At 40.6% G+C, this 18,419-nt stretch overlaps 1 pseudogene; it reads left to right on the top strand.

The window, feature by feature from the left end:
- Nucleotides 1-652: 652 nt before the first annotated feature.
- LOC118356114 lies at nucleotides 653-1,614 on the top strand (annotated as a pseudogene).
- The last annotated feature ends 16,805 nt before the right edge of the window (nucleotides 1,615-18,419 follow it).

The following is an 18,419-nucleotide window of genomic DNA, read 5'->3' as shown; positions in this document are numbered from 1 at the left end:
GCCTCCCAAGCATTCCCTATGCACCTGTCACCCTAGGCAGGAAATGCTTCATGAACATCTTGTGTGTTGATCAATATATTCACCTTTTCTTATGCTGCCTCCCTTCTGATAAATTAGTCAATTTCAAGTATCTTTTACACTCTTCCTAGTCATGCATAATGGGTTTTTCTGTTTTTGTATAATCCTCTGAAAGTGAAATACATACAATAATGTTTCTGACTTTGATTAGTTGGAGGTGAGTATAAGTGGCTGTCATTCACTGAGGCACAGACCATATCCTTCATCTTTGCGTATTTCCCATTTGCATGTTCTGAGAAGATGAAGAGTGTGAGATATGCCAAAAGCTGTAATATTCACAAAGAATATTAGAATAATTCCCCTTAAGAACATATTAAAAAGAATATGTATTTTCGGGGTTAAGCATCTGCCTTCAGCTCAGGTGGTGATCTCAGGGTCCCGGGATTGAGCCCCATGTCGGGCTCCCTGTTCAGCCCCAATCTGCTTCTCCCTCTCTCTTTGCCCCTCCCCCTGCTTGTGCTCCCTCACTCTCTCTCTCTCAAATAAATAAATAAAATACTTTTATTTTTTTAAGAATATGTATTTTTATCTCTTTGTAAACAGAAAGTAGGATCCCAGGTCATCTTCTCCAGGCATGACTGCCTTAAACCACACTGCTATTAGCCACATGGTCTTCCACTTCCTGGGCACCCCCAGCCTTGAGGACCTGCACAGGTGGATTTCCATCCCCTTCTTCATTTCCTATGCCATCGCCCTGCTCAGGAACAGCCTGCTCATCTGCATTATCCTCACAAAACACAGCCTCCGTGAACCCATGTACCTCGTCCTCTGCATGCTGGCCGGAGCGGACATTGTCCTCTCCACGTGCACAGTACCTCGGGCCTTGGTCATCTTCTGGTTCCACGCTGGGGAGATCTCCCTGGATCGCTGCATCACTCAGCTGTTCTTCATCCGTACCACCTTCATCTCTGAGTCAGGGATCTTGCTGGTGATGGCGTTTGACCGCTACATTGCCATGTGCTACCCCTGAGGTACACCACTATTCTTACACGTGCTCTGATTGGGAAAATCGGTGTGACTGTCTTTCTGAGAAGTTTCTGTACCCTTTTCCCCATAATATTTCTTTTGAAAAGATTGACTTTCTGCCACAACAATGTCATTCCACACACCTTTTGTGAACACATTGGCTTGGCCAAATACGCTTGTAATGACGTTCGAGTGCACATCTGGTAGGGATTTTGCATCCTATTGTTAAGCGTGGTTTTAGATGCTGTGCTAATTTTTGTTTCCTATTTGCTGATTCTCTGTGCTGTCTTCTACGTCCCTTCTCAGGACGCTCGCCACAAAGTTCTCAACACATGTGGCTCCCACGTCTGTGTCATTGTCCTCTTTTATGGGCCTGGAATCTTGACAATCCTTACTCAACGGTTTGGATGCCACATTCCTCCTCATGCCCACCTCTTGTTGGCTAATCTTTGCATGCTTGCCCCACCTGTGCTGAATCCCGTCAGTTATGGGATCAAGACCAAGCAAATCCGGGCGCAGGTGGTTCACGTGTTGTTTACAAAGCAGAAATCACTTTGGTTTAAGAACTGAGTTTTCAGAATCCCTGGCCATCTATGAGGTGGTCTCTGGAAGTGGTGGGTGGCGGGGGGGGGATCCACTGAAACACTCGGAAATGGCTCAGTGAGGTCTGTGTCTGGGGCAAGTTCACCAGGGAGGTTGCAGGACTTACTCCTTTGTCATCAAAACAACCTGAGCACAGCACCCCATTGGACTGAGCAAGCCCGCTCCCTCCAAGACCCTGGGACAGGATGCACTGATTTTCAGAAGTCATACATCCTTAATGACTCTAGCATGATCTTTAGAAGAGATGAAGTAAGAGCAGTGCTCTGGCCTGGGATTTTGTTCGGCTATTCCTCAGTGAGTTTCTCAAGCTCTGAGACATCTTGTGAGGTCTCTAGACAATCAGAGATTCCTTAATGCCCTTCCTTCTGGTTAATGACATTCTCAGAATCAGTGATTCCTATGTTTTGTAGTTATTCCTATTATATTATATTTATATCTTGTCAACATGAATGTCTGTAATAAGAGAATATAAATGAATTGTGTGTTTTGCATTCGGCAGAACAACCCCTGAGGAGACTGAGGGAATGGAGACTGGTCCCTCCTGTGGTTTCTGAGGGCTGTTGTGTGCTGGGGGGATGCTGAGGAAGGGCTCCTCCAGTCTCAATGTCAGGCCATGTTCTTCAGTGATCCGCTCTTCAGTGGGGTAGTCGAGGCCTTTAACGACCCGACTGCTCACCTCCTTTACTGCAGCACTGCCCACGTCACCTCCAAGTGACTGGAGCATCAGACTCACCAGGCCATTTATGCCTCCCCTTTCCCAGGCCATGCCGTGTTCTCCACGTCCCTGCTCTGCCTCGGGATAACCTCCATCAGCTTGTGGAAAACTCCTATTCCTCCTTCCACACCCACTTCTCATCTCTTCTCCTCTGTGACTCTCTCCATCCACAGCTCCTTCCCAGTGTGCCCTTTAGTTGATACTTCCTCTTGGAGGAAGATGGTGTGTTGTCCATGTTTCTTTTCTAAATATGTATTTAATTAAAAATCTATGTCCCTTTAGAAAATATTAGAAATTATGAAAAAAGGCAAACCTGAAATGGAACTCATAAACCCGTAAACGTACAGCCCCAAGTCCTATGGTTATATGTCTAGATCTGTGTCTCTACACTTACCTATCCACAGCCGCCTCTGTATCTAGATCCGCGTCTGTACACTTAACCTATCCACAGCCGCCTCTGTATCTAGATCCGCGTCTGTACACTTAACCTATCCACAGCCGCCTCTGTGTCTAGATCCGCGTCTGTACACTTAACCTATCCACAGCCGCCTCTGTGTCTAGAGCCGCGTCTGTACACTTAACCTATCCACAGCCGCCTCTGTGTCTAGAGCCGCGTCTGTACCCTTAACCTATCCACAGCCGCCTCTGTATCTAGATCCGCGTCTGTACACTTAACCTATCCACAGCCGCCTCTGTATCTAGATCTGTGTCTGTATTTTTTCCTCCATCTGTATCTACAGCTTGATCTACTCCTTTATCTACCTGGAAAATATTATCACATGATACATATATAAAATATTGATTGTACTATGTATAGGGTTTTTTTTTTTTTCAAATTGTATTTTATTTTATTATGTTATGTAGTCACCATACAGTATGTAGAGGGCTTGTAACTACTTTTCTGGTAGTACTTGTTGACATTGTTTCTAGTACATATGCGTTTATATAATCAATTACTGTGCCTGCATAGTATTTTACTGCAGGGTTTTATTATACTTCATTTAACAAAATATTATTCATTTAGGCCCTTTTTGCAAGGCATTATGACTATATATTTACAAATTTAAGGCTCAATTCTATTTGATGTTTATGTATACAGTCCAGATATGTTTAGATACATTTTTTGTAAGTATTGTCTTTCAATATAAGATGCAAATACTCAATGTAAGGCAACTGGAAAACAACAAAAGTATAAAGAAAATCCCTAGTGAGGAGAAAACTACTGGTAACTTTTTGGTATACTGACTTATATTAGTTGTTCTTTGCATATATTTTTTTCAGACATTTTAAATATTTTTAGACATTTGGACAGTTTTTAACTATATAAACAGACTTCTCCAAACATAAATCTTGTGTTTCAATTTTTATTTTAAGGATGGAGTCCTAGAAATGCTACTGCATATTTTATAGAATTTTTTGATGAATCCTATAGAAATGCACTCAGAAAGGATGCACAATATATCTCTCTGCACTAACAATGGAGTTGAATATTTTTCTTTAATTTTTTTTTTTGCCATTTAAAGGACAAAAACATTTTGCAATTTTTACTTTTAATTGTTTTGAGGTTAAATTGTTTAATTATGTTTACTTGTTTTGAGGTTAAATACATATTAGATAGCCATATCTCATCTTACAATGTAATAATAACTACCATTTCTTGAGTACTTATGTTCCAGCTCCCATGCTAAACATTTTATGTACATTACCTCACATCACCTTCACTCGCACTTCGTAAAATAGGTCTTACAAATGAGGAAATGGAAACTTTACAGAGGAAAATGTCAGAGGCAAAAACAAATCTGTTTCTTTTTCATTTGTCGAGTTTGTGCGCTTGACTACTAAATCACCCAGATGATTTTAGCTGTCTTTGCTTTTGCCCGTTTAACTCCTGAAAACTCTGTGTTGTCCATATCTCTTTTCATGATTTTTAAAAAGTATCCTAATAATATGTTTTCATTCTCATATTTAAATATTTATCCAGTATGTCTGTCTTTTATTTTTAACCTTTTTATAAACTGATTTAAATATTTAACGTATTTAAGTATATTAATAGCTGTATATATGTCACTTCTGTCTTTTCCCTTTGCTTAATCGTAGAAAATTCACCCTAAGCTAGGATATGAGTATTTTTCATACACATTTCTCTATTTTCACTTTCTCATCTCTAAATTAGGATTATTTTGTAAACCTTATAGAATTCTTATAAGGATTAAATGGCTTACTGTATGTAATGTGCTTAGAATGGCATCAAGCATGTAGAGTTATATGTATTTGCTATTATAATTATTACTTTTTATTTTCCTTTGACTTCCGATATCTTTTTTCACATTTAACAGGTGCAAAACCTCTTTTCATTTTGAAATAATTAAATATTCACAGGAAGGTGCAAAATAACTATGTACTGGAAGGTCATGCTTATCTTTCAACCAGTTGTCCCCTGCGGTAACATCCTGTGTAACTGTACTACAATTATCCGAACTGTAAGGTTGACATTGGTACAAAACCATAGAACTCACTAGATTTCATCAGTTTTACATGCACTACTTGTGTGTTCTGTGTCTGTGTGTGTATAATTCTTTGTGTGTGTGTATAGTTTTAAATAATTATATCACATTATAGATTCACAGAACCTCCACCACAATTAAGATGCAGAGTTGTTCAATCACTACGTATGATACCCTTTGGTAGCTTCACCCACACCTTCTCCCTCCTTACCTAGCCCCTGGGAACCACTAATTGTTCCTCCATTCTACAATTTTGTTATTTCATGAATGTTATGTAAATGGAATCACACAGCACATAACCTTTAGAGACTGGGTTTAAGTCACTCAACATAATTTGCTTTGAATTCATCCACATAGTTGTGTATATCAGTAGTTTATTTCTTTTTATTGTTGAGTGGAATTCCGTGGTATTCTACCATGGATGTATAAAGGATGTACCAGAGCGCTTTTAAGCATTCATATGTTAAATGACATTTATGTTCTTTCCAGTTTGGGGCTATGAATAAAGCTGCTATGACCGCTTGTGCACAGGTGTTTGTGTAAATGTAAGTTTTCATGTCTGTGAGATTAATGCTCAAGTGTGCAATTCTGGGTCCCATGATAAGTGCATATTTAGTTTTATAAGAAACCACCAGTCTGTATTCCTGAGTGACTTTATCAGTTTCCATCCCCACGAGGATGCGGAGTGATCCTGTTTCCATGTGTTTGCTTGTCATATTTCTCCTCAGGGAAATACCAGTTTGTGTAATTTGCCTGTTTTCTAATTGGATTCTTTGTGTTTTTACTGTTAAGCTTGGGAGTTCTTCATATATTCTAAATACAAAGCCATTGTCAAATGTATGGTTTGCAAATCAATTTTCCCAGTGTGTAGCTTGTCTTTTCATCCTCTTAATGGAACTTTCTCAGAATAAAATTTTAATTTTTAAAACTTTTTAAAGTTTTTAAGTGGATAAGAACTCCAATTTATTGATTTTTCATTTTTGGAGGTTGTGCTTCAGGGTCATCTTAAAACTCTTTGTCCTGCCTTAGATCTTCGGGATTTTCTTTTGTTTCTTCTAAATATTTTAAGAGTATTTATTTTATCTTTACTTTGACTTTGAGCTAATTTTCTTTTCTTTTTTTCCTTTTTGGCCTATGGATGTTCATTGCTCCAGCATTATTTGTTGACAAAAGCTGTTCTTCCTCCATTCAGTTCCTTTTGTGCCACTGTCCAAAATCAGCTGGGCATATTTATGTAGGTCTGTTTTGTGGTTTTCTATTCTGTTCCATTGATCTCTGCATCTATTCATCTGCCAATGACACACTATGTTGATTATTGTGGCTAAATAGTAAGCTTTAACATCAAGTAGAGTGATTCCTCACACACCATTCTTTTTCAAAATCGTCTTATATATTTCAGGTCCTTTGCTTTCCTTATAGATTTTAGAATAAGTGGGTCTATGTCTACAGAAAACTTTGCTGGGGTTTTGATAGGAATTTCATTAAATAATAGATCACATTTGGAAAGATCGATATCCGATCTCTTTATATGTTGAGTCTTCCAATTCATGAACCTAGTATGCCTCTCCATTTACTGAGCTTATGTCCTTTGACTTACTTCGTCAGCAATCTAGTGTTCAGCATATAGATCCGATATATATTTTGCTAATTTTATACCTAAGTACTTTTTTTTCTTTTGGTATAGTTAAAAATGGTATTTTCTCATCTCAATCTCCACATATTTTGTAATATATGAGGGGGATATGCTAAGAAACTCAAAGTTTACAGACTCGAGGAGAAGACAGATGTTAAAAATAAAGATATAAGAAAGCATTTGAATTACACTTGTGATAATGGAGGACATTGTTAGGACCTATGGTCAAAGATACTTACCTGAAGGAGAAGCCTTTAATGAGAGATATGAAGGATTGGTTAGATTTGGTTGAGTGAAGTAGGAGGGGCAGAGACTTCTGGAGAAAAAAACACACAACAGGAGAAGGAGCTTGGCTCTGGTGAGGTACTATAAGAGGGGCAGCGGGAATGGAATACAGTGAGTGGCTTAAAATAAGACCAGAGGTCTCTGTCACCCCTTCACTGAGTGCCGGGTCGACATTGTTAATAAATTAAGTTTCAATCCTAAAAGCAATAGATACCCAATGAAATGTTTTACTTTCAACGATGGCATGATCATATTTCCATTGTAAAAGAAAATTTTGGTTATTCTGTGAAGAATATATGTTGGGTAGAATGTGTTAACCAGGAGAATAATAAAGAAGCCATAGAGCAGAAAAGAGGTGATGCTGGTGTGGAAAATGATGTTGGAATCTGAGAGAGAATAAGTAGATGGAATTTTAGATATATATAATGAAGAGAACTTATCTTCTGATGGCATCTGATGGCCCCGTGTATTTATGTGGGTTTGCGTTGAGGGGCCTGAGTGGAGGGAGAATGGTGCACGGGCTCTCCAGCCCACCCACAGAGCTCATATTCATTTTTAATCTTATCTCTTCTTGAATGTCCAAATTGACCCCAATCTAGGCTTCCAGTAAGGTCCTTCCTGGCTATGCAGTTTGTGCGAGGGCTAATTGTCATATGGATATGAAGAAAGGCACGTGTCAGTGTGAAACAGCTCATTCCTGGTGACCTATTTATCTAAATCTATAACTAATCTAAATAAATTTATCTAAATCTATAACGAGCTGTCCATTGATTTTTATCCTGGCTTCTGATCTTTATGATTTGAATGAACCATTTTTAGAATACATTTTAGTGTACCTTAAACGTGGTTACCTTGGTCTTATTTCAAGAAATAGAATAAGTTGATTTAAAAATCACAGATAATTTACCAGTTCATTACTACAATGCGGTGCTGGCTCTTGAATTATTGACAGATAACTCTCCAGAGATATTCAGGTCTTTCATTCTCTGAAATTCCCAGTCCCCAGTTAAGATGAGAAAGTGGTTACAGAGAAAGAAAAGAAAAAAAAAAAAAAGACTTGAGATAGCAAACCAGAACAAAAAGATCTACAAGCTACCGGTCATGATCTTTTCCACAGAGCCCCGTGGCCCTAGAAATGGCGCCGTCTGCTGACAAGACCACGAAGCCTGCGGGCTGCTTCCAGTTTTTCCGTTTTCAGGGAAAGACCAGAGAAGGGATCTGAATTTCAAATAAAAAAAAAAATCCTGTGGGTGCCAAGTGTGGATTCTCACCACCCAGGAATCAGTTCTAGGACTTTCTCCTTCCCATCATCTCTGAAAGTGTATGTGGCAGTAATGCCCCCTGGTACTTGTGGGGCCTTAGGACTGCGCTGGGCCATAATTAGAGATGACGTGTCCACCGTGGAAGTCTGGGGGGGGGGTGCTCGGGAGAATCTCAGGGCGTAAGGAGCCTTCAGTCTGCAGGACTGTCTACGGACAGTGAGCAAGCTGCAGTAACTAGAGCCATCACCAGAGGGCGATCAGAACTTTCTCAACCGTGGGAACTGAGCTCCTCGCCTGAAATAGACATAGGATCTGCGCTCATTTGTGTGAAATTCTACTGATCTTCCCTCTTGTCTGAGGACGATGCTGGACAATCTCTTGATCCCGACCGCACCCCAGATCTGTTTTGTTTTTGTTAATCTCAGGACCCTCAACCTTTCCCCCTCTGCTGTGCCTCTCCCAGGCTGTGTACCTACCCAGCGCAGGTGGTTCATCTAGTCTCCTAAGGGTGGGAGGAGAGGAATTGCTTTTCTCCTCAGGATTGCTTTGCCACAGAGACCCTACAGGCAAAGTGCTATTTCCCAAGTGCTTTCAGTTATTCTTGAGAATATTGGAGACTTAAGAACGCAGGTCATAATTGTCTTCAAGTTGTTTTGGTGGTGGGCGGAGGGCACCTCCTGGTCCCTAAGTAAGTGTTAATTACCTTTCTACCAGAAATGCTATTATGCCAAGTGCTCATCTTTAACACACTCATACGATTTTAGAATATTTATATTTAATGTGGGATATGAGTGCATTCTTATTGTGCGGTAAGAAAGCTAAATTATACAAACAAATAAGGCAAAAGGTAGCACAAACTAGCGAAATTGTGAATGAAAGTAGTTCATTACAGATAATTAAAAATAGTCAAAAGAATTACACAATTCAATGCTAATAAGCTCTAGAATTCTGCGAAAAATTTTAAAAAGTCCAATATTCAAAAAACAACCAGGAAAGCTTCACAATGAAATAAAAATGAAGAGATGTACACAATTATCCTCCATGTTCAGAGGGCCTTATGCACACTGATATTTGCAGAGACCCAGGCTTCCGAGTTACTTCTACAAGTGGAGGCTCTCAGAGCAGAGAGCCCAGCTGGGCCCCGCCAGGGAAAAGTGTGGGTCGCATGCAGATGACGGGAGTTCAGTCAGGGGATCTGGGAAAACTGTCACTTTACTCCTGCCCTGGTATGTTTGTGGTGGTTGTCATCCTCCTGCAGATAACTCCCTAGCTCTCTCCCTGCCTTTGTAAATGAGTCTTGATGATGCTGACACTTGTCCACCTCTTGTGGCCTCTTCTGTTTACCTAGAGCTCCAAGTACAGTGCCATGGCACTATGTGCAGATTCCTGAATGCACCGAACTTGCTTATCCTTCCGTCCAGGCCATTCCTGTCTTCTGGAAGCATAGGTCAGCTGACAGTGACATGCCAGAGAAACTCCTGATGCCCTAAAAGGAGTTTCCAAAAATGCCGTTTTGTTCTATCTTTAATATATTATATGGTGGTAGATGGTTAGGGAAATAATAAAAATATGGCAAAGTCATAGCATGCTTGCAAGCCCATTGAATTCAGAGAAATCAGGTTTTAAGAAAAATAGAGGGAAAAAAACCCAAGTGCATAAAATTCGTGATGAAAATTGGACGTTATTCACACAGAAGTGATGGGCAGTGCTGAGGTAATTCACACACCTAAACTAATGATTTACACACCTAAACTAACAAGTCTGTCTAATGATTTGTTATCTGAATGACGTAAATTACCAATATTGAATTAAGGATAAACAAGCCTAAATGGGTAATTATTGACTCCTTAAAAGCGGTCAAAGCAAAAACCTAAATGTAATAGATACAGATATTTTTATGGGAAAGTTGTTAAAATTTCAAGCAATTTTTTTAAAGATTTTTAAAATTTTATTTATTTGTCAGAGAGAGCGAGCACAAGCAGGGGGAGCGGCAGGCAGAGGGAGAAGTAGGCTCCCCGCTGAGCAGGGAGCCTGATGCGGGACTTGATCCCAGAGCCCTGGGATCACGCCCTGAGCTGAAGGCAGTCGCTTAACCGACTGAGCCACCCAGGCGTCCCTCAAACCATGTTTTAATTGTATTTCCGCTTGGGGCTTATCCTTGGGCCCCAGACACGAGTCAGATGATGAGGGAGGGCAGAAAGAACAATGGTACCTTGGAAAGCACTTCCAGAAGTGGCACTTGTTATGGAATGTGCTCTCCAGGAGCCCAGGAGACTAGGATTTCCTTGATGAATACAACACAGAAAATTAATCCATCCATTTATTCTCCTCATGTGCTCTTCATGGAGGCACCATGTGCTGAGATCATCCTGTGCCCAGAAAGGGTGGTGACTCCTGATAGGGACACTCCTGTTCAAGAGGACTTCCTATCAGATGTGGTGTCAAGGTTATCTCAATTTCAAAGCAGTCCTTTCTGCCCAAGGCCCCAAAGGCCCAGTTCACCACTTGAGGCCAGTGGTTCTCAAGCTCAGACTCACGTAAGAATCACTTGGAGAGACTACATCAAAATAAAAAGCTTCTGCACAGAGAAGGAAACAATCAACAAAACTAAAAGGCATAGGGAATGGGAGAAAATATTTGCAAATGACATATCTGATAAAGGGTCACTATTCAAAATCTGTAAAGAACTTATAAAACTCAACACCCAAAAAACAGATATCCAACTAAAAAATGGGCAGGAGACATGAGTGGACATTTCTCCAAAGAAGACCTACAAATGGCCAAAAGACACATGGAAAGATGTTCATCATCACTCACTGTCAAGGAAATGCAGATCACAACTACAATGAGGTGTCACCTCACACCTGTCAGAATGGCTAAAATCAACAAGAAACAACAGATGTTGGTGAGGATGTGGAGAAAAAGGAACACTCGTGCATTGTTGGTGGGAATGCAAACTGGTGCAGCCACTCTGGAAAACAATACGGAGTTTCCTCAAAAAGTTAAAAATAGAACTACCTTATGATCATGGAATCTCATTATTGGATATTTACCCAATGAATACAAAAATGCTAATTCAAAGGGATACACGCGCTCCTATGTGTACAGTGACAGTATTTACAATAGCCAAATTATGAAGTGTCCATCAACTGATGAATGGATAAAGAAGAGGTAGTATCTATCTACAATGGAATATTACTCAGCCATAAAAATAATACAATTTTGCCATATGCAACGATGCGGATGGAGCTAGAGGGTATTATGCTAAGCAAAATAAGTCAGTCAGAGAAAGACAAATACTGTATGATTTCACTCACGTGGAATTTAAGAAGCAAAACAAATGAGCAAAGAAAAAACGGGGAGGGGTCAAACCAAAAAACAGACACCTAAGTATAGAGATCAAACTGAAGGTCACCAGAGGGGGGGTGGGGGGGGATGGGTGAAACAGGTGCCGGGGATTAAGGAGGGCGCTTGTGACGAGCACCGAGTGATGTGTGGAAGTGTTCAGTCACTACATCGTACACCTGACACTGATATGCTCCATGCTAACTGACTGGAATTCAAATAAAAACTTAAAAAGCCGGAGTTTTACATCTGTGTGACTACTGCGCAAATAGGATTTAGAAAATCATACTCCAAAAAGTTGTCGTGGTCCTTTGTCGCCAACTCTTCCAGCACCCTCCATCCCTCGTCTGCCCAACTCCTGGCTGTTTCCTAGGAGGTGGTGGTGTGTTCTTTGGGGGTAAATGGAAGGCGGGACCTGAGGGGATAATTCAAATTGGTAGGCCGAACTGACGGCCTGTGCACAACCATAAGATGGGAGGAGACTCTCCGTGCCTAGCTGGCCCAGGAAGCAGAGGCGGTTAAAACAGCATCTCAGTCTCAGCACTCTGGACATTTTGGACTGGATCCTTCTTTGCCGCGGGAGCTGTCCTGTGCGCTGCGGAGCGGTGAGCCGTACCCCTGGCCTCTACCCACTAGATGGCAGTGGCGTCCCCCAGGTTGGGCAACCAAATCTGTCCTCAGACTTCGCCAAAAGTCCCTTGGGGCAGCCCTCCCTCCCCGCCTTTCGAAGCACTGAGTTGAAGCATTTCTCTTCCAGTGGCCCTACAGGACCACTGCCCGTTGGGCCCAGAAGCTTCTTCCCCTTTCATCTTCCTGCCAGCCCTGAAGATTTCACTTTCATTTCCCAGCCATCTGCTCAGGAGGAGTGGCTTCTGGCCGACCCAGCGCCTGTTTGGTGAGGAAATGCTGACCACGCCTGCCCTGGCTTTTCTTCACCACTTAAATCAGGAGCCAAGACTCCCTGCTGGGGCTTCAGGGTGCTTGGGGAAGTTAGTGGGGGGCAGACGGTGGGAGACGCCAGAAGGAAGGTACGACAGGAAAGGATGTGAGTTTAGTGTGTGGCCCAGAAGTGCCCTGAAGGGAAGAAAAGCCAGTTTGCAGACTTCCTGCTCTGAGTACAGACAGAGGGCAGCCTTGAATCTGGAGACGGGTGGCCTGGAGAGAAAGGAGCGCCGAAGAGGTGGGGAGCATTGTTCCTTTCCTGGAGGGGCCCTTCCAACAAATTTACAAAAATCATTCAAAAAGCTCTGAAGGAAAGGAAGTGGATTTTGAGGACAGGTCACAACAGTTCTGTATTATTGCGTCTGGCAAGAATCTGTAGTTGTGTGACAAGGAGGGAGGAATGGGTTGAGACATGTGGGATTTTGTCACCTCTGCCAGAATCCCAGCCAAAGCTTTATATAGTGAGTTCTCTCACACAGGAGATGATTTTTTCATCGCCAGAGTCCTTAATTAGTCAAAGTGAACAAGGGACTGACCTGAGAGGCGTGTTAACCAGTTCCTACTGTCCCAAAGCAGCCCCCACCCCACCCCCACTGAGACTCATCCTCCACGCCCATAAGAGTGTGTTTTCTAAGTTCCGTCTGCAGGTCTGATGCAGGCTAACGGCCTGTGGGCACTGAACCTATTAGAATAATGATGATGACAGAATCTTCATGAAATTGTCCCTAAAAGGACAGCCACCTCATCTCCTGTGGTATAAAAAGTAAATAGAGTGAGAAAGCCCCACAGACTCATTGCCTCTGACAAGAAGCACATTTCCTCAGCGTCCCAGGGAATACATTTAAAGGGGAAAAGATAAACCACTAATCATTAAAACTACAAAGGAGGTCAACAGAAAACATACACACCAAGGTTTGCTGCTTCAGTCCGAATCTATTCTGATTTCACTTCTTTTACCCAAAGAGCTCTTCTTTCCTTCCAGATTCCCTACCATATTCCTGGTCACATTAATTGGTCTGCACATGAAATCAGTTATTTTCTGTCAGGAGCTGTCTCCTTATGGAATCATTGGTGTCAGCAGGACTCCTTCCTCCCAGAGTCATATCCTCTAGGACACAGACCCTACTTGGACACTGAGTAAACACAAGGTTATATTGTTTGATAAAAACCAAAGAGCCAGTGTAGTGTTTTTCTCTTCCCTAATTGGCTGTAGTTTTCAGCTCACCAAATTGTCTTCTATCTCTTGCTTTACAGGAGTAGTGGAAAATATCTGTTTAGAAGGAAACAAGTAAAATTTTAGGCTGGGAGATGTTCCATAAGAGGTGAGATGAAAGTTTTTATGCATTACCTTATATTCCCAGGAGCTAGAACTCCTGTTATGTGGGTACCACCATTTTTTTCCATCCCCAGACAAGGGATGAGGTCAACCATATTAACTCTTTTCCCTTGAGATGGAATGTAGCTTGGTGGCTTCAGTAGGCTGTGGATATTGTATCCCTAGGAGATTCAGTCTAGACAATTTAGACACAGTCAGTTGAGACAGAATTCTCAGAGGCCTAAGAATGTTCCTGTACATGTGGTACTCTTTAATTAGTCTATTTGTATAACCTTGCAACAATATTGTATGACTACAATTAAAGCTTTCTACTCTTGATATTGGAATGTAAGATCTTCAACTTTTTCTTCAAAAAATTTCCTAGCCAGGGGCGCCTGGGTGGTTCAGTTGGTTAAGCATCCGACTCTGTATTTTGGCTCAGGCCATGATCTCAGGGTCCTGAGATTGAGCCCCACGTGAGATTGGGATTCTCTCTCTCCCACACGCTCTCCCCTCTCCCCATGACTAAAAAAAAAAAAAAAAAAAAAATTCTTAGTCACTCTTTGCACTTTGCATTGCCAAAAACTTTATAAGCACTTTCTCAATTTATAAACACACACACATTTAGAGTTTTTGTTTTGATTGCATTGAATCTGTATATCAATATGGAAATACCTGATATATTTATAATACTGTATCTTTATAGTATAAATATGATATATTCTATTATTATCTATGTAGTCTTCTTTTAATTTCCCTAATAATGGGTTAAAAAACTAACTTGAAAAGATACCTGCATAACCATGTTCATTGCAGCATTATTTATAACAGCCAAGATATGGAAATAATATATATATGTATATATATGTGTGTATACATATATACAATTCCACAGTATATACTGGAATATTATTCAGCCATAAAAATAATGAAATCTTGCACATTTGTGACAATACAGATGGATCTTGAGGGCATTATGCTAAGTGAAATATGTCTTAGACAGACAAATATTATGACCTCACTTATATGTGGAATCTTAAAAAACAAAATAAGACAAAAAAAGAAGCTCATAAATACAGAAAACAGACTGGTGGTTGCCAGAGGCGGGGAAGTGAGGGGTGGAAAACATGGGTGAAGGTGGTCAAAAGGTAAACTTTCAGTTATGTAATAAACAAGTCATGGAGAGGTAATGTAGAATGTACAGCATGGTGACTATAATTATAATTGTTAACTAGACATTGTGGTGAACATTTGCAGTGTTTACAAATACTGAAGCATTGTGTTGTATACCTGAAACTGATACAATGTTCTATGTCAATTATAACTCAGTTAAAAATACAAATATTCTTTTTTTGTGGGATGCAGAATATTTTTTATAGGTATTATAAAAAAATTACCACAGATTCCATGGCTTAAAATGCCACAAATCACAGTAATTGTCTTACAGTTTTGTAGTTCAGAAGTTCAGCTTAGGTCTCACTGAGCTAAAATCAAGGTGTTGAGAAGGCTGCTTCTCTTTTTGGAAGCTCTAGAAGAGAAATTTCCTTGCTTTTTCTAGTATCTAGAAGCCCCTTTCCTCCATCTTCAAAGAAAGCAATATTACTTCTGCCCTACTTCCTGTATTCATTTCCCTTCTGATTGTCCCTTTGGGCCTTCCTCTTCCACTTTTAAGAATCTCTGGGCTTACATTTGAGCCAGCTACATATTCTGGAATAATCTCCCTATTTTAAGGTCTACTGATGAGTTTCATCTGATAGTCATCTTAATCCCCCATGGCCACGTGACTTAACATAATCACAGAGGTTTAAGATGGGGACACCATTTGAGTGGCCATTTTTCTGCCCACCACAAGAAGCTTCAGAGTTTGTAAATTTTGTTTGTTGAACTCACTATTCTTGATTAATTTAATCTCTAGATATATTGACAATAATAGATGCATTTAAACATCTCATTTTGTTTTGTTCATTTCTCCTTGCTTCTTAGTGAACATTTTACAGATTGAGGCTATATTGTAATATACATATATAATGCCTGTTTTCACATGTCCTGGTGGTTTGCAGCATGTTTCTGAGTGGAAGATTCCCTCTGGCTTTTCTCTTTCTTTTTTACTTCTTTTGTGTGCTCATTCTTCCAGTTACCTCATCGTGTTCTCCTAAGCACTCTGTCCTGAGCCAAAGCTTAGTGGTTGGCTTCTGATCCTGGTTCAGCAATCATTGCATGGACATCACAGCTCTAGTTACTGGGATGGAAGGAAGATTGGTTCAGTTCCTTGGGGCAGAATGTGTCTCTAGCCTTTCACATCTCTAAGGAAACCACTTTCTATAAAGGTAATTCTAGAAAGTGGTTTGATGCCAGTTTTTGGATGTGTGTGTGTGTGATTGTGTATGTGTGTGTGTTTAATTTCCATTTTTGAGAAGGGACCCTATCCCCCATTCTTAGCCTCAAGTAGTGACCTTAGTTTTGATATGCTACATGAAAGAACTGGTCAAAATCTTACAAAGCTAAATATCTTTCTAGGCTACTACTACCTTTTTCTAGATCTGGAACTCAGAATATTTATGGATTTGTGAACCCTTTGGCCCCAAATCCTTGTTTTATTTTTTCCTTGACCCACAAAAATGTCATTGGTGTCTAGATATCACAATTCCACAATATTTATTTTCCTGGAGCCTAAAAACAAGTGTTTAATCAATTATTTGCCCCCATTTTTCTATTAGTTTAAAATGAGTGAGAAAGTTTCATTGGTACCATTTTCTTCTCATAGATTAAAGACAAAGTACCTGTGTTCATTTCTAAAATGACTACTATCAAACTCTCAGCTCTCCTTCTCCACAAGGGTGATGCCTTTGCAGGGAATGCAATAGGGGAAGAGTTAAAGTGTTCAGAAAAGTCTTCCCCTGCCTTCCAAGACATCATATCTCCGACATCATCTGCCAAATTCTCAGCTTCCTACTGTTATTTCCTCAACAAATTTGGAGTTGCTTACAATTCCTTTGAAAACTACGTCAGGTCAATATAGAATGTCAAGTTGTCTTAGTGTCAGAACATGGGAAGACTAGAAGGCAGACATTATGTTTCCTATGAAGAGAATGTGATTGAAAGATTCACAAGCAATGTGACTGCAGGCCAAAATAAAAGTCAATACTCTATAAGGAAAGTCAGTAAACCAGATATTAAATGTAAAAAATACAAGTATAAAGTCTTTAGAAGAAAGCATAGGAGACCATTTTACAATCTTGAGTGGTTAAAGATGTTGAAAAAAAATTTTAGGCCCAAGATGGAGCTGCTCCTGTCCAGTTTGCCACATTAGCAAACTGAAATTTAGACAACTTTCATGTCCCTGTAAATGTTCTACTTGACCAGAAACACAGTAAATCCAGTCAGCCAGGCTCCAAAAGCCAAGCCAACTCTGGGCCTTCTCACCCCACACAAGGTTGATTATGTGGCCCCTGGCCAATCAGATATTTTTTATTTGCCTCTTCCTTGTTTATTCTTTATCCCATGAGAGCTTTTAGCCTTCAGCCCCATTTTGTGGTTGTCTGAAAGGAGACTATCCTCTTCATGAAGTATTTAAAAAGCTTGTGTGTGTCACACATAATCATTAAATTTTCTTCTTTCTTTTAAAATAGTTTTAAAGAGTTTTAGTTATTTATTTGAGAGAAAGACACACACACACATACACACACATGCTAGCGCACACACACACACACACACACACACACGCTAGAACAAGTGAGGGGGGGCAGAGGGCGAAGCAGACTCCCTGCTATGCAGGGAGCGTGATGCAGTTCTCCATCCCAGGACATAAGATCATGACCTAAGCCAAAGGCAGATGCTTAACTTACTGAGCCACCCAGGCACCCTACTAAATTGTCTTCTTTATTTTTTTAAAAAAATTTATTGTTATGTTAATCACCATACATTACATCATTAGTTTTTGATGTAGTGTTCTATGATTCATTGTTTGTGCATAACACCCAGTGCTCCACGCAGAATGTGCCCTCTTTAATACCCATCACCAGGCTAACCCATCCCCCCACCCTCCTCCCCTCTAGAACCCTCAGTTTGTTTTTCAGAGTCCATCATCTCTCATGGTTCGTCTCCCTCTCTGACTTACTCCCCTTCATTCTTCCCCTCCTGCTATCTTCTTTTTCTTTTTTCTTAACATATATTGCATTATTTGTTTCAGAAGTACAGATCTGTGATTCAACAGTGTTGCACAATTCACAGCGCTCACCATAGCACATACCCTACCCAATGTCTGTCACCCACGCACCCCATCCCTCCCACCCCCCACCACTCCAGCAACCCTCAGTTTGTTTCCTGAGATTAAGAATTCTTCATATCAGTGAGGTCATATGATACATGTCTTTCTCTGATTGACTTATTACACTCAGCAAAACACCCTCCAGTTCCATCCACGTCGTTGCAAATGGCAAGATCTCATTCCTTTTTATGGCTGCATAATATTACATTGTGTATATATACCACCTCTTCTTTATCCATTCATCTGTCGATGGACATCTTGGCTCTTTCCACAGTTTGGCTATTGTGGACATTGCTGCTATAAACATCGGGGTGCATGTACCCCTTCGGATCCCTACATTTGTATCTTTGGGGTAAATACCCAGTAGTGCAATTGCTGGATCGTATGGTAGCTCTATTTTCAACTGTTTGAGGAACCTCCATACTGTTTTCCAGAGTGGTTGCACCAGCTTGCATTCCCACCAACAGTGTAGGAGGGTTCCCCTTTCTCCACATCCCCGCCAAC

The sequence above is a fragment of the Zalophus californianus genome, chromosome 11, assembly GCF_009762305.2.
Source record: "Zalophus californianus isolate mZalCal1 chromosome 11, mZalCal1.pri.v2, whole genome shotgun sequence".
Taxonomy (NCBI): domain Eukaryota; kingdom Metazoa; phylum Chordata; class Mammalia; order Carnivora; family Otariidae; genus Zalophus; species Zalophus californianus.
This window is presented reverse-complemented; position numbering and strand designations above follow the sequence as displayed.